The sequence below is a fragment of the Marmota marmota genome, unplaced genomic scaffold (genome assembly GCF_001458135.2).
Source record: "Marmota marmota marmota unplaced genomic scaffold, marMar, whole genome shotgun sequence".
In the NCBI taxonomy this organism is placed as follows: Eukaryota; Metazoa; Chordata; class Mammalia; order Rodentia; family Sciuridae; genus Marmota; species Marmota marmota.
This window is the reverse complement of record NW_025999870.1, coordinates 1,294,503-1,309,564: the sequence shown is the minus strand read 5'-3', so window position 1 is coordinate 1,309,564 and position 15,062 is coordinate 1,294,503. Positions and strand designations below refer to the sequence as shown.

At 38.9% G+C, this 15,062-nt stretch overlaps 1 long non-coding RNA gene across 6 annotated transcripts in view; it reads left to right on the top strand.

The window, feature by feature from the left end:
• The window catches only part of LOC125610917, a 55,916-nt gene that overhangs the window by 31,144 nt on the left and 9,710 nt on the right, over positions 1-15,062 (top strand). For all 6 annotated transcript variants that reach the window (XR_007340975.1, XR_007340985.1, XR_007340983.1 and 3 more), the window contains one exon: positions 918-929. This is a non-coding gene — a long non-coding RNA (uncharacterized LOC125610917). The remainder of the gene's footprint in view (positions 1-917; positions 930-15,062) is intronic.

Below are 15,062 nucleotides of genomic sequence, written 5' to 3'. Positions count from 1 at the left end.
ACATGGATGACCCCATGAATGGCGATGTGTGCAGCCTCTTCGACTACTCACAAATGAAATGGGCTGAATGGGAGGAAGATGATGACGAGAGTATGTACAATTGGGAAGAGGAGACAGGATGCTTGGGCGTCTGGGAACTGATTTTTTTGTTGAAAATTGTTGCCTTAGGTCTAGACAAGTCAAAGAAGGTCGAAGGTGATGACTCTCTGTTCACTGATCCTCCTCGGGAGGAGGAGGATGTCCAGCCATCGAGCAGTGTCTCTTCCCATATGGATCAGGTCAGTCTTGAAGAACATGAGACTTGTAAGGACTTGCCCAAGTGTCAACGAGCAGAAAATGGAGACACCAAGCAGTGTCCTGGGCTTGAGGAGGATGAAATTGTTGAGGTGAGCACAGAGCTGCCCCCCTGCAGAGGAAGGGACAGGCCCAGTGCGGGTGCCAGGTGGGACAGCATGGAGTCCTTGTACCTGCTGTGAAGCAGAGGAGGACCCCAGTGTCTGAGCAGATGAGCAATGGGAGAAGGTCCACAGCCAGGAAAGGGGTCAGGGAAGAGGTGTTGGGGAAATGCCAGGGAGCACTGAGAGAGAGAGAGAGGGGAGGACAGAGAGAAGTACTGTACAGACCGGTGTGTGTGCCTGTGTGTGGCTTTAATGTGAGTCCTGAAACTTTGCATTGACAGTTGGCACATTTTGGTAAAAAAGTAAATTGGAAATCCATAAATGAGTAATATTGGCCCCATTGCTGCTGACCCTGAATGTCTCTAACTCCTCCTCTTTGTCTTGGCAGATGGAAAGCCAGGAGCCTGGCACTGCAAAGAGCTCTCCAGTCTCAGCATTGCAGTCAGAGGAGGGGGACATGCCTTCAGACAAGGAAGGCACTTCCTGTATGAATTTCCGGCGCTTCTTTCACTGGCTCAGGAAGAGAGTGGTGTCCTCCCTGCCAGGGAGAAAGCGCGGTGAGAGGGCCAGCAAGGTGCCATTCTGCTGCCACTAAAGAGAAGGCATTTGGTTGGAGACCACAGGTTCCAACCTCAAGAATCCCTCTAGTGAAGAACCCTATGCACCCAGAATTTTAATTGATTCCCCAGCCCATGTTGTAGAGTTAGCATGGTTTTGTGTTTTCCTAATAAAGTCCTCATTTCCCATGTCTTCCTCCTCTTCCATCATAACATCTGTCCCCAGGTTGAAAGTAGGTTTGTTGACCAGAAGACTGAGGTTGACTCTGAGGACATCACAGGGAGTATCCTGCCTCCTAAACAGAAGGCCTTCATTTCTCTCTCCCTAGGCCCCTTCTTACGGCATTTCCCCCTATTTTCTCTATTATTTCACACATTTTAACCTCTGTTATCATTAACTCCTATCTGCAGTGTGAGAGGCTGCAGGACCCCTGTGACTCCCACTTAGCAGGATGGTTTTGGGGGGAACTTGTGGGTCTGGAGTGAGTGGCAGAGGGTACTGAGTCACTGGGAAGGCCATGTCAGTCAGTAGTGTTAGACAGTCAGAAAGCTGTTCTCATGACCCTGGGGACCAGGTGGTTCTTGCATATTAGTATAAAATGTCTGGCATGGTGGCTGGTTCTAGGAAGTCGGCTGGCGTAAGGGGCAACATGGAGGGTGGGGAGGTGAAGGCTGGGCATGTCACTTAACCACACTAAGCCTGGCTGTCTTTATTCATAATTTGAGGGAAATGCTCCATTACAGAACTCACAGGGTTGTTCTAGAATGAATGACATAAAGCAAGCCCTTGATAAGTACTGTGGCTGGTGGGGTGGCCATGTTCCTGAGGATCTTCCCATCACAAGTCATTTAAGTGATATCTAAGGGGGGAGCCACTTGGAGTCAACTCTCATGGAGCTATTCCTGCACTTAAGACATTTTACCCAGACTTACAGTTTTCAGTAGATGTTGATTTAACCAAGTCTTCTCAACCCATGCACCGTGCTCTCTAAATTTCCTTTGCAAGTGCCATTAAAATTGTCCCTACAGGTCAACTTCTTTGAGGCTGACTGGACTCATCCTCCTGCTAGTGTGTGTTCCTATGTTGTCAAATCACCTCCAGGGTCCCCCTCCTCCTCCTCACTCATCCACAGATTCCCTCAAAGGTCCTTCTCCTCTAGCTTTTAATACCACCCTGTGTGGTCTTCATTGTTTACATTTTGAGAAGTCTATGAGCGTTAAGTTTTAGAATCTTCCTTTCCTCAATTTCAACCTCCTTATCTCCCTCCTCTCTTCCATAGACAGTGAGCACATAGTTTAATATACCAAAAACAGATGTTTGGATTTTTGGGGTCCCGCATTTCCTCATTCAAGAGTTAAAGACAAATGCACATATAGGGCTGTGGGTGAGAGTAGTCTGTATAGGTATACAAAGGGCGCTAAAGAAAGAATAATTATGCCTGAGGGGGTTGAATGGGAACATTTTCATAAAAAGTATCACATGAAGTCCATTAAAATTCATGTTTTTCCGTTTTTTTATTAAAATGCATATAAAGTTTACCAGTTTAAGCACTGTTATGCATACAATTTGTAAGTCTTGAGTATATTCCTACCTCCATATGTTTTATCCTCAGAGTAAAGCAATATATTAATATGAAATAGCATTAAAACACGTATAATGGAAACATCAAAATAAGAATGGTGCTCATGGAGAAAGTGGGAAACAAATAGAACAGCAAAGGAGGAGATCAAGGGCCCAAGTTTTATCTGTAATATACTCTTTTTTTGTGCGTAGGGAGTACTAAGGATTGAACTCGGGGGCACTCGACCACTAAACCAGTTCCCCAGCCCTATTTTTTATTTAGAGACTAGGTCTCACTGAATTGCTTAGTAACTCGCTTTTGTTGTGGCTGGCTTTGAACTTGTGATCCTCCTTCCAAAGTTTCTGGAGCTGCTGGGATTATAGGCATGTGCCCCTGTCCTGGCTATAATATTTTTTTTAATTTTTATTTATTTTTTATTTTTATGTGGTGCTCAGGATCAAACCCAGTGCCTCACACATGCCAGGCAAGCCCTCAACCTAGAGCCTCAGACCTATACATGGTATTATTGATAAAATATTCCAATTAAGTAATAATAGGTATTGGTATCAATTACCTTTTTAAAAAAAGATTTATTTATTCCATTTGTTATAAATGACAGTAGAATGCATTTCAATTCATAGTACACATATAAAGCACAATTTTTCATGTCTCTGGTTGAATACAAAATAGAATCATGTTATTTGTGTCTTCATACCTGTATTTAGGGTAATGATGTCCATGTCATTCCACCATCTTTTCTACACCCCTTGCCCCCTCCCTTCCCCTCCCTTCCCTTTGCCCTATCTAAAGTTCCTCCATTCCTCCCATGCTACCCCCCCAACCCCCATTATGGATCAGCATCCACATATCAGGGAAAATGCTCAGCCTTTGGATTTTTGGGATTAACTTACTTCATTTAGCATAATATTTTCCAACTCCATTTATCTGCAAATGCCATGATTTTATTCTCTCTTAATGCTGAATAATATTCCATTGTGTGTATATACCACATTTTCCTTATCCATTCATCTACTGAAGGGCATCTAGGTTGGTTCCACAATTTAACTGTTGTGAATTGTGCTGCTATAAACATTGATGTGGCTGCGTCACTGTAGTATGCTGTTTTTAAGTCCTTTAGGTATAGTCCGGGGAGAGGGATAGCCGGGTCAAATGGTGGTTCCATTTCCAGTTTTCCAGGGAATCTCCATACTGCTTTCCATATTGGTTACACGAATTTGCAGTCCCACCAGCAATGAATGTATGAGTGTACCTTTTCCCCCACATCTTTGCTAACACTTATTGTTGTTTATATTCTTAATAGCTGCCATTCTAACTGGAGTGAGATGAAATCAGAGTAGTTTTGATTTGCATTTTATTGCTAGTGATGATGAACATTTTTTCATGTATTTGTTGATTGATTGTATATTATCTTCTGAGAAGTGTCTGTTCAGGTCCTTGGCCCATTTGTTGATTGGGTTATTTGTTTTCCTGATGTTAAGATTTTTGAGTTCTTTATATATTTTAGAGATTAGTGCTGTATCTGATGTGCGTGTGGTAAAAATTTGCTCCCATTCTGTAGGTGCTCTGTTCACCTGATTGTTTCTTTTGCTGAGAAGAAGCTTTTCAGTTTTAATCAATCATTTATTGTTTCTTGATTTTATTTCTTATGCTATAGGAGTCTTGTTAAGTTGGGTGGGGACTAATCTGATGTGATAAAGATTTGGGCCTACTTTTTCTTTTATTAGGCACAGGGTCTCTGGTCTAATTCCTAGATCCTTGCTCCACTTTGAGTTGAGTTTTGTGCATTGTGAGAGATAGGGGTTTAATTTCGTTTTGTTGCATGTGGATTTCCAGTTTTTCCAGCACCATTTGTTGAAGAGGCTATCTTTTCTCCAATATATGTTTTTGGCACCTTTGTCTAGTATGAGATAACTGTAATTATGTGGGTTAGTCTCTGTGTCCTCTATTTTGTACCATTGGTCTACCAATCTCTTTTGGTGCCAATACCATGCCGTTTTTGTTACTATTGCTCTGTAGTATAGTTTAAGGTCTGGTATTGTGATGCCACCTGCTTCAGTCTTCTTGCTAAAGATTACTTTGGCTATTCTAGGTCTCTTATTTTTCCAGATGAAATTTATGATTGCTTTTTCTATTTCTATGAGGAATGTCATTGATATTTTGATTGGAGTTGCTTCAAATCTGTATGGTGCTTTTGGTAGTATGGTCATTTTGACAATATTAATTCTGCCTATCCAAGAACAAGGTAGATCTTTCCATTTTCTAAGGTCTTCTTTAATTTCTTTCTTTGGTTCTGTAGTTTTTATTGTAGAGGTCTTTCACCTCTTTTGTTAAGTTGATTCCCAAGTATTTTATTTTTTGAGGCTATTGTAAGTAGGGTAGTTTTTCTAGTTTCTCTTTCAGTTTTGTCAGTGATATACAGAAATGCCTTTGGCTTATGGGTGTTGATTTTATACCTGTTACTTTGCAGAATTAATTTATTAGTTCTAGAAGTTTTCTGGAGGAATTTTTTGGATCTTCTACGTATAGAATCATGTTGTTGGTAACTAGTGATGGTTTGAGTTCTTCTTTTCCTATCTGTATCCCTTTAATTTCTTTTGTCTGTCTAATTGCTCTGGCTAGAGTTTCAAGAACTATGTTAAATAGAAGTGGTAAAAGAGGGCATCCCTGTCTTGTTCCAGTTTTTAGAGGGAATGCTTTCAATTTTTTTCCATTTAGAATGCTTTTGGCCTGGGGCTTAGCATAGATAGCTTTTACAACATTGAGATATGTTCCTATTATCCCACGTTTTTCTAGAGTTTTCAACAGGATGAGGTGCTGTATTTTGTCAAATGCTTTTTCTGCATCTATTGAGATGATCATATGATTATTATTTGTAAGTCTATTGATGTGATGAATTACATGTATTGATTTCCATATGCTTGCATCCCTGGGATGAACCCCATTTAATCATGGTGCACTATAGTTTTGATATGTTTTTATATTCGATTTGCCTGAATTTTATTGAGAATTTTTGCATCTATGTTCTTTAGAGATATTGGTCTGAAGTTTTTTTTTCTTTGATGTGGCCTTGTTTGGTTTTGGAATCAAGGTGATTTTGGCTTCAGAATGAGTTTGGAAGTGTTACTTCTTTTTCTATTTCATGGAATAATTTGAGGAGTATTGATATTAGTTCTTCTTTGAAGGTCTTGTAGAACTCAGCTGTGTATCTGTCTGGTCCTGGGCTTTTCTTGGTTGGTAGGCTTCTGATGGTGTCGTCTATTCCATTGCTTGAAATTGATCTGATTAACTTGTGTATATCATCCTGATTCTATTTGGGCAAATCATATGACTCCAGAAATTTATTGATTACTTTGATATTTTCTATTTAATTGGAATATAAATTTTCAAAATAATTTCTAATTATCTCCTGTATTTCTGTAATATCCATCTTGATATTTACATTTTTTTATCATGGATGTTAGTAATTTGAGTTTTCTCTCTCCTTCTCTTCGTTAGCATGGCTAAGGGTTAATCAATTTTATTCATATTTTCAAAGAACCAACTTTTGTCTTGTCAATTTTTTCAATTGTTTCTTTTGTTTCAATTTCATTGATTTCATCTCTACTTTTAATTATTTCATAATTTCTACTGCTTTAGGTGTTAATTTTTTCTTCTTTTCCTAGGGCCTTGAGATGTGATGTTTGGTCATTTATTTGTTGACTTTTTCTTCTTTTAAGGAATGAATTCCATGCAGTGAACTTTCCTCTTACTACCACTTTCATAATGTCCCAGAGATTTTGATATGTTGTATCAGTCTTCTCATTTACTTCTAGGAATTTTTCAAACTCCTACTTAATGTCTTCTGTAATCCATTGTCCATTCAATAGCATATTAGTTAGTCTCCAAGTGTTGGAATAGCTTCTATTTTTTACTTTGTCATTGATTTCTAACTTTATTCCATTATGATCTGATCAAATGCATGGTAGTATCTCTACTTTTTTGTATTTGCTAAGAGTTGCTTTGTGACATAATATGTGGTTTATTTTAGAGAAGGATCCATGTGCTGCTGAGTAGAAAGTGTATTCACTCATTGATGGATGGAATATTCTATATATGTAATTTAAGTCTAAATTATTGGTTATCTTATTGAGTTCTATAGCTTTTTGTTCAGCTTTTGTTTGGAAGATCTATCCAGTGGTGAAAGAGATGTGTTGAAGTCACCTAGAATTAGTGTGTTGTGGTCTATTTGACTCTTGAACTTGGAAGAGTTTGTTTGATGAAGTCCATTGTTTGGGGCATATATATTTATTGTTATGTCTGTTGAGCAGTATGAAATGTCCTTCTTTATCCCTTTTGATTAACTTTGGCTTGAAGTCTACTTTATTCGATATGAGCAGGAAACCCCTGCTTGTTTCCATAGTCCTTTGAGTGGTATGTTTTCTCCAACTTTTCACCTTCAGTCTATGGATGTCTTTTCCTATGAGTCTTATGGAGGCATCATATTGCTGGGTCATTTTTAAAAATCCAATCTGCCTATGTCTTTTGATTGTTGAGTTTAGTCCATTAACATTCAGGGTTATTATTGAGACCTAATTTGTATTTCCAGCGATTATTGTTTATTTTTGGTATTTAACTGACTTTGTTTCTTCTTTGATTAGATTCTCCTTTAGTGTAATAGCTTCCTCTGTTGATTTTCATTGTTGTTTTTTCATTTCCTCCTTATGGAATGTTTCGCTGAGGACGTTCTGTAGTGCTGGCTTTCTATCTATAAATTCTTTTAATTTTTGATTTTCATGGAAGGTTTTTATTTCATTGTCAAATCTAAAGCTTAATTTTGCTGGGTATAGGATTCTTGGATGTCACCCATTTTCTTTCAGAGTTTGGTATATATTGTTCCAGGATCTTCTAGCTTTTAGGGTCTGGGTTACAAAATCTGCAGATATCCTACTCGGTTTACCCATATATGAAATCTGATTCCTTTATTTCATGACTTTTAGGATTCTCTACTTATTCTGTATGCTAGACATTTTCATTATATGATAGACATTTCATTATATATATATATTCTATTGTGATTTTGTACATGTGGTGTCCTGTAAGCCTCTTGTATTTGTTTTTTTACTTCATTCTTCATGTTTGGAAAAGTTTCTGATATTATTTCATTGAATAGATTGCTCATTCCTTTGGTTTGGAACTCTAAGCCTTCCTGTATCCCAACAACCCTTCAATTTGGTCTTTTTTATGTTATCCCATATTTCTTGAATGTTCTGCTCATGATTTCTTACCATCTTCACTGTGTGATCTACATTCTTTTTGAGATTATATATTTTGTCTTCATTGTCTGAGGTTCTGTCTTCCAAGTGGTCTGATCTTTTGATGATGCTTTCTATTGAGCTTTTAATTTTATTTGTTGTTTCTTTCATTTTAAGGATTTCTGTTTGTTTTCAGAACCTCCATCTCCTTATTGCAGTAATCTTTTGCTTCTTGTATTTGCTTATGTAGCTCTTTATTGAAATGATCTTTTGCTGCCTATATTTGTTCTCTTATACCATCCTTTAATTCACAGAACATTTTAATCATGTACATCGTAAACTGCTTCTCTGTAATTTCTTCTGTTGTGCTACCATGGATTCTAATAATGTAGTATCTTGATTAGTTTGGGGCACTTTTTCCCCTTGTCGTTTTTTTTTTTTTCATGTTGTTTGTGTGTCTTTCCTTCTAGCACTGTAGATCCACAGCCCTTACTGTTTTTTTTATGCTTCAGGTTAATAGTGCCCCCTCAGGGTTCCAATCCCTCTCCTTTGAGAAGAAGAACAATGTTAACAGATCCCAATACAACCAATGTGCAACCTTAAACCAAATGGTTGCTATTAAGGCGTTTACAGTTTTGTCACAATATACAGAAATGGTGAGTTCAATTAATTTCTACAATATAAACAGTAGGTTTGCAAAAGGGTTTACAGTTTCTGATGGTGGACAAAGAACCAGGGTAGAGGTGTAAGAAGAGATTCTGAGCGGGTAGGAGGTGAGGATATAGAGTTACTAGATCTTAGGAAGGGTGAAAAAGGAATCTAAAGAAGATGGTTAGTAGCAGGGAAAGAGAGAGGAAATGATTTTAGGGAGACAAGTAAGTGGGAAGACAATAGAGTACATAAAACAAACACAGGTAAATATTAAGAAAAATAAAAAAATATAAAAACAGGAGATAAAAGAATATACAACACAACTGTAAAATACTATTCAGACAGTCCAGTCCTTAAGTATCCAAATTCATGCAAAATACTTGGTTTCACAAATGTTGGGGATATGAGGGTGGGAGAATAGAGAGGGAGGGGGAAAAAAGTCTTGAAGGAAGAAGCAAGGATTGTTTTGGTTGGAGTTCACTATTTTTCCTGCTTCCCTTCGCATCCAATAGGTGGTGTTTTCTGTTATTTGCTGGTATCTCCACCCTCAGGAAGTTGAAGGTTACCAAGGTGGGGAGGGTTGGTCTTGGGTGCAGGGCACCTGGAAGTGGGGTATGGCACCAGACGATCCCTGATAAAAGAATGCACCCCAAGGATCTACTTTGGGGTCGCTTGTGTGATGGGGGCACCTGGTATTATCTCCTTATATCACCTGTAGACCTCACAGTTCCTGATCTTTAATTTAGTCTCTTAACTGTATCTCACTCACCCTCTCCTTTTCTACTTCCTGATTGGGGAGGAGGTCTTTTAGGTTGCACGCTAGGGGTTGCAAACCTGTCTTAGAGAGCTGTTTTGTATTGGGCAGTCACTGTTCAGGGTTAGTGGCTGCCAGGGAAAGGGAGAAGTTGGGGACTACGGATACCTGCCCAGTCAGTGTTCCAACCTGGGAACAACTAAAGATGGCCACACAGGTGTCCCAAGATGGAGTCAGTTGCTTTCAGTGATGGAGGATCAGGTTGGGAGGGGTATTGGGCGATGGCCTTAGGCAGTGTGTTCAAAGATGTAGCTGGGACCCAGTGCGGGCTCCTTGGGTGTTGATGGGGCTGACCTAGGCCTGCCTGTGCTCTGTGCTAGGTCCCATTCACACATTTATACAAAAGAATGCTACAAAAAGACAAAGCAAACCTGACTTAGTGGGAGCTACCGCTTTTATTGATGCATTTACTGTATGTTCTAAAATGGGTTTGTAATAAATTTATGCTCTAGTAGACACATTCAGAACCAAAGTAATTCCTATCTGGATTGCTGTCTTCCTACCACAACTCGGCACTCTTCATCTCCCTCAGGGTCTCCATGAAGGCAAATGCATTCAATCACTGCTTAGAATCCTCTTTGCCCTGGGCACTTTTTCTGCAAGTACCGAAATGGAGTGTGAGCTGCTCGACTCTCTCTGTGTTAGCTTTATTTTCATCAGTAAATTCAAAGATAAATCATTGAATTGGAGATTACCATGCTCAAATGAAAATACAGTGAAGATGCATTACTAGAGATCCTACTAATGCTGAGTCCATGACGATTACTCATCAGTGGTGAAATGTTTTAAGTAAGAATTTGGACATTATATCTTTCTCTATAAATTTTCAGTTTGCTCAGGGGAAAAGTAAATCTATTCACATGTCAGTAGCTACTTCAAGAGAAGGACTGACCTTATGAAATTAAAGATTTGTCTAATATACTTTAGGATCTAGTTAGTGATTTTTGTGTGGTAAGGGATTCTGATATTTGATATATTATGGTATAATAGGACAATTTATAACTTCGTTGATAATAGGTGCTGTCCTTGAAAATAATGAAATCACTTCTTTAAAACTGATGTTACAAATTAAATTTTTTACTGCTAAATGAATTTTAAACTCTTTGAATTTAAGGATGGTGCACTTTAATACTTTTGGGTTCCTATACTCTTTCAATACCTGTTTCATCATAGGGCTCAGAAAAGTGCCTTACATGTAAGAAATGCTTAATAAAATGTTTTTTTCTCAAGCATTGTAGGACTGGGTTATTATAACATGTGTGTTAGTGAAGTGGCACACCCTTTCTCCACAGAAAAGCCCTCTTCACCATGGCTGATTTTAGGACTGTCAGCAAAAGAGTCCATTGCAGATAAACTTCCTATTTTCATGTCACCCTGTTTACTTGGCCACTGGTGGGGAAGATACCAGCACTCCAGGTGCTGAACACCCCCTTACTAGTTTTTCACAAACAAATCCAGTATAGTACTTTGAAGAAATGTGCAAACAAGGCCTCTGGCCTTGAGCTGGGCTTCACAGAGATGTCTACATTTTTAAGATAAGTTACAAATGGGCCCATGGTAACAGCTGGCAGGGGGAGGAAAGAAAGGGGAGATGACGCTCTCCCCTTCTCGGGTGTTGTCCTTGAAGGGTTAACTTGCCCAGAACAGTGAAAGAAAAACCTGCTTTTATGTGAACTTCTGCAGACTGTGAACTTCTGAGCCCCTCCCCTTACATGCTGGGTATAAAATTCTGAAACTCCCTGAACTCGGGGTTCAGGGGATTAATTGATTACAGCAAAAGGTGTGCCCTCTGAACCTGGCTGCAGCCAAATAAAACTGTTTCCTGCTGTCTTCAGTGCCTTGCCTCGTTTGTCCCTACAACATTAGAACCTGTTCGAGGCAGCTAGATAAGCCCTTTAAGCTCCTTAACTATCTAGCTTTTTTTTTTTTTTTTTAAATCTAACTATTTGCTTTGTATCTTTCAGTGTGGGTTTGGCATCAAGACGATCTGACTGCAAACAACAACCACACAATACATCATCTCTCAAAATTAGGGAAATGCAAATCAAAACTACTCTTAAGATATCATCTCACTCCAGTCAGAATGGCAGCTATTATGAAAACAACAATAAGTGTTGGCTAGGATGTGGTGGAAAAGGCACACTCATACATTGCTGGTGGGACTGCAAATTGGTGCAGCCAATGTGGAAAGCAGTATGGACATTCCCTGGAAAACTGGGAATGGAATATGACCATTTGACCCAGCTATCCCTCTCCTCGGTCTATACCCAAAGGACTTAAAAAGAGCATACTATAGAGACACAGTCACATCAATGTTTATAGCAGCACAATTCACAATAACTGAACTGTGGAACCAACCTAGATGCCCTTCAGTAGATGACTGGATAAAGAAAATGTTGCAAATATACACAATGGAATATTAGTGAGCATTAAAAGAGAATAAAATCATGGCATTTGCAGGTAAATGGATGGAGTTAGAGAAGATAATGCTAAGTGAAGTTAGCCAATCCCCCGAAACCAAATGCCAAATATTTTCTCTGATACAAGGTGACTGACCCATAATGGAGTAGGGAGGGGGAGCATGGGAGGAATAGAGAAACTCTAGATAGGGCAAAGGGGTGGGAGGGGAAGGGAGGGGGCAGGGGATTAACAATGATGGTGGAATGTGATAGACATCATTATCCAAAGTATATGTATGAAGACATGAATTGATGTGAACATACTTTATATACAAAGAGATATGAAAATTTGTGCTCTTTATGTATAATAAGAATGGTAATGCATTCCCCTGTCATGTATTTTAAAAAATAAAATCAATAAAAAAGAAAAAAAATAACAAAAATCAAACAAAAGTGAAACAGAAATAGCCTAAGCAAAGAAGAAAATTTATTATTTCATGTTCCGAGAAGTTGGGGTTAAGGTGGTAAAAGGTTGATTAATAGTAACTATAGTCAAGCACCCCTTTTCAATGGGGTAGCTTCAGTCCTCTCTCCCTCAGGCTTGCAAGACTGGCTGCAGCCTTATGCAGCAAAGATGTCCTTACACCATAGTGCTCCAAGACCAGAGAGGGGGCCTCCTTCTTTCTGCCCTTTCTCCAAGGATCCACAGCAAATTTCTCTTTGTGTCATTTTCCCATTCCTGAACCAGTCAGTGGAAAAGGGAATGCATTTACTGGTGGGAATAAACCCATTAAGGTTCACCTCTATAACCACAGAATGGCCCAGCTTTCATAGACCACTTGGCTGCCCCAAACGTACACAAATCTGGTATTCCTGGCAAGAGAGAGGTAGTGTTCTAATCTGTTGTGTTCTGCCATCATAGAATACCAGAGACTGGGTAATTTATTTAAAAAAAAATATTTTCCATGTTCAAGATCAAGTAGCCACGTTTGGTGAGGTAACGTGGTGAGAGGTATCACGTGGTAAGAGTCAATGAGAGAAGTCTGCAATCATTATATAGCAAACCCACTCTTGCAACAAAGAACCCACACCTGCAACAGAACATTAATATATTTAGGAGGGCCTGCTCCTTATGACCTCATCATCACTTATAAATCCCATCTCTCAACACTTTGGCAATGCAGATTCATTTTTTGGCACATGAATTTAGGAGGACACACTGAAACCACAGGAGGGTGTGTAATGACTCTAGGTGTAGCCAACAGTGTCTGTCACAAGTAAAATGTTGTAGCCCGAGAAAACGGAGTAGATACTATGTGGTTTTGTGTTTACTCTGTTTTCTGGTCTTGGTGTATTCCTTTGGGTGAAGACTAGACCATGTTCTTCCTTGTGACACAAAACTTCCTCCTTGATTACACAGCCAGATTTTATTCAGATACAGGTGTTGATAGGATCAAAGGGATGAATTAGTGCTATGATTTGAAGGTGTTCTCCCCCGAAAAGCATATGTTGGAAACTTAATCCAAGTGGGAGGCAGGGCTTGATGGGAGGTGTTTAGTTCATGAAGACTCCGTCCTCAGGAATGAATTAACATCAATTATAAAAGCACTTGAGACTGTAACTTTAACCTCTTGCTTTTTCCCACAATGCCTTTGGCCTTTTGTTTGATTGAGGGGTGCTTAACCATTGAGCCACATCCTAGCCCTTATTTATTTATTTATTAACTTTGAGAGAGGATCTCTCTAAGTTGCTTAGGCCCTTGCTAAGTGGCTGAAGCTGACCTCAAACTTGCGATCCTCCTGCCTCATCTTCCTAAGTCCCTGTGATTGCTGGTGTGTGCCACTGCGCCTGGCTTCTGCCATTGTTATGACATGGCAAGAAAACCCTCACCAAATGCAGCCCAAACCATGAGTCAAATTTCTTTTTATCATTTTCCCTGTCTGTAGTGTTCTGTGAAAGGAGCATTAAAAAAAAAAAAAAAAAGGACTAAGTTGATGAGGAGTCTCACATAGTCAGGATATCCCAATTCCATTTGCCAGGAAATGGTTTGGGGAGGTCCATGTGAACCAGTTCTATTCACAGAAATCAGACATCAATTCTCCTGAGGGGCTTCTGGAAAAGATTTTCCTAATAGGACATGAGATAAGGAAGGGGTCTTCCCACTGTGTTCGTTTTCTGCTTTGGAGTTTGGTTGTGTGAAAACGTGTTGCCTAGAGTTGCTGCAGCTGCCCTGTAGACATGGAGCAAACATCCCAACACACATGGTGACAGATCAGAAAGGTAGAAAGGGCCTGAGTCTTGTGGTTGTTGCCGGACAATTGAATCAATCCTAGGATTGCTTACCTCCTGACTTCTTAGGTTTGATAGCAATAAATCTCTATTGCGTAAGCCAAGTTTAGATGGCTGTTGGTTGCTACTGAAAGCATCATAATCTTTTTTTTTTTTTAAGAATTCAACCAATTCAACTACAAAAAGCCCTTTATTCTGATATATGCCTACAAAAAAATGTGAAAGTCATTTTTTAAAAAAAAATTTTCTCTTTTAAATAATAGCTGGTCTGCCTCACTCGAAAAAGACAAATGGAAAACATGTGTATAAATAATTGAATTTCAATAAATATTTATTTTAAAATAAATGCGGCTTCCCTACAGGTTACTAGGTTACTATGTAGTTTTCTTAGTGTGTGTGTGTGTGTGTGTGTGTGTGCATATATTTTTTTTTCTTTCTTTTTTTTTTTTGGATACTTGTACAACCAACAGTGTTTCTTTGGCTTTTCCAGGAACTTTGTGTGTAAGTCCTCCCTAGAAATTGCATTTTTGGGGGGTACGTTTTTCTACTGCTTTGGGATCTCAGATCTTCCTCCAAAGAATCAGTTTAATGTTCCTGTTTTCCTTCTTCAGCTGTTAACCTGTAGCTTGCTGTTGCTAGTAGCTCACTGTCTATCAAGCATTTGTTCAAAACGTGTTCCAAAAAATATCTTCCTCTCATAGCCATTCAAGACAATTCGAATATCTTCCCATAATATTACACAGACCATCTTTTTACTTCAAGAGAAAAACACTCAACGTAAGAACTATTTGCAAACATCACAAAGTCCAGAAAATTACATGACAGTCATATACTCAATAAGCTTAGCCATGTGCTCCTATGGAACTCAGATTTAACATATAATAACATGGAGCTGTAGTTACTTATAGATAAAGCTATAGACCTCTGTCTCTTCCCTCCTATTTCCCAGAAGTAACCACGGTCTTGAAAATAGTCATGAGAGTGATGGCAGTAAAAATTTACTATATAATTTGCAGGATTATTCTAAGTACTTTACATACATTAACTCTTTTAATACACACAGCAGATATATGACACAGATGCTATTATTGTCCCTTTGCCCCCGCCTTTTTTTTTTTTTTTTTTTTTTTTACACATAGT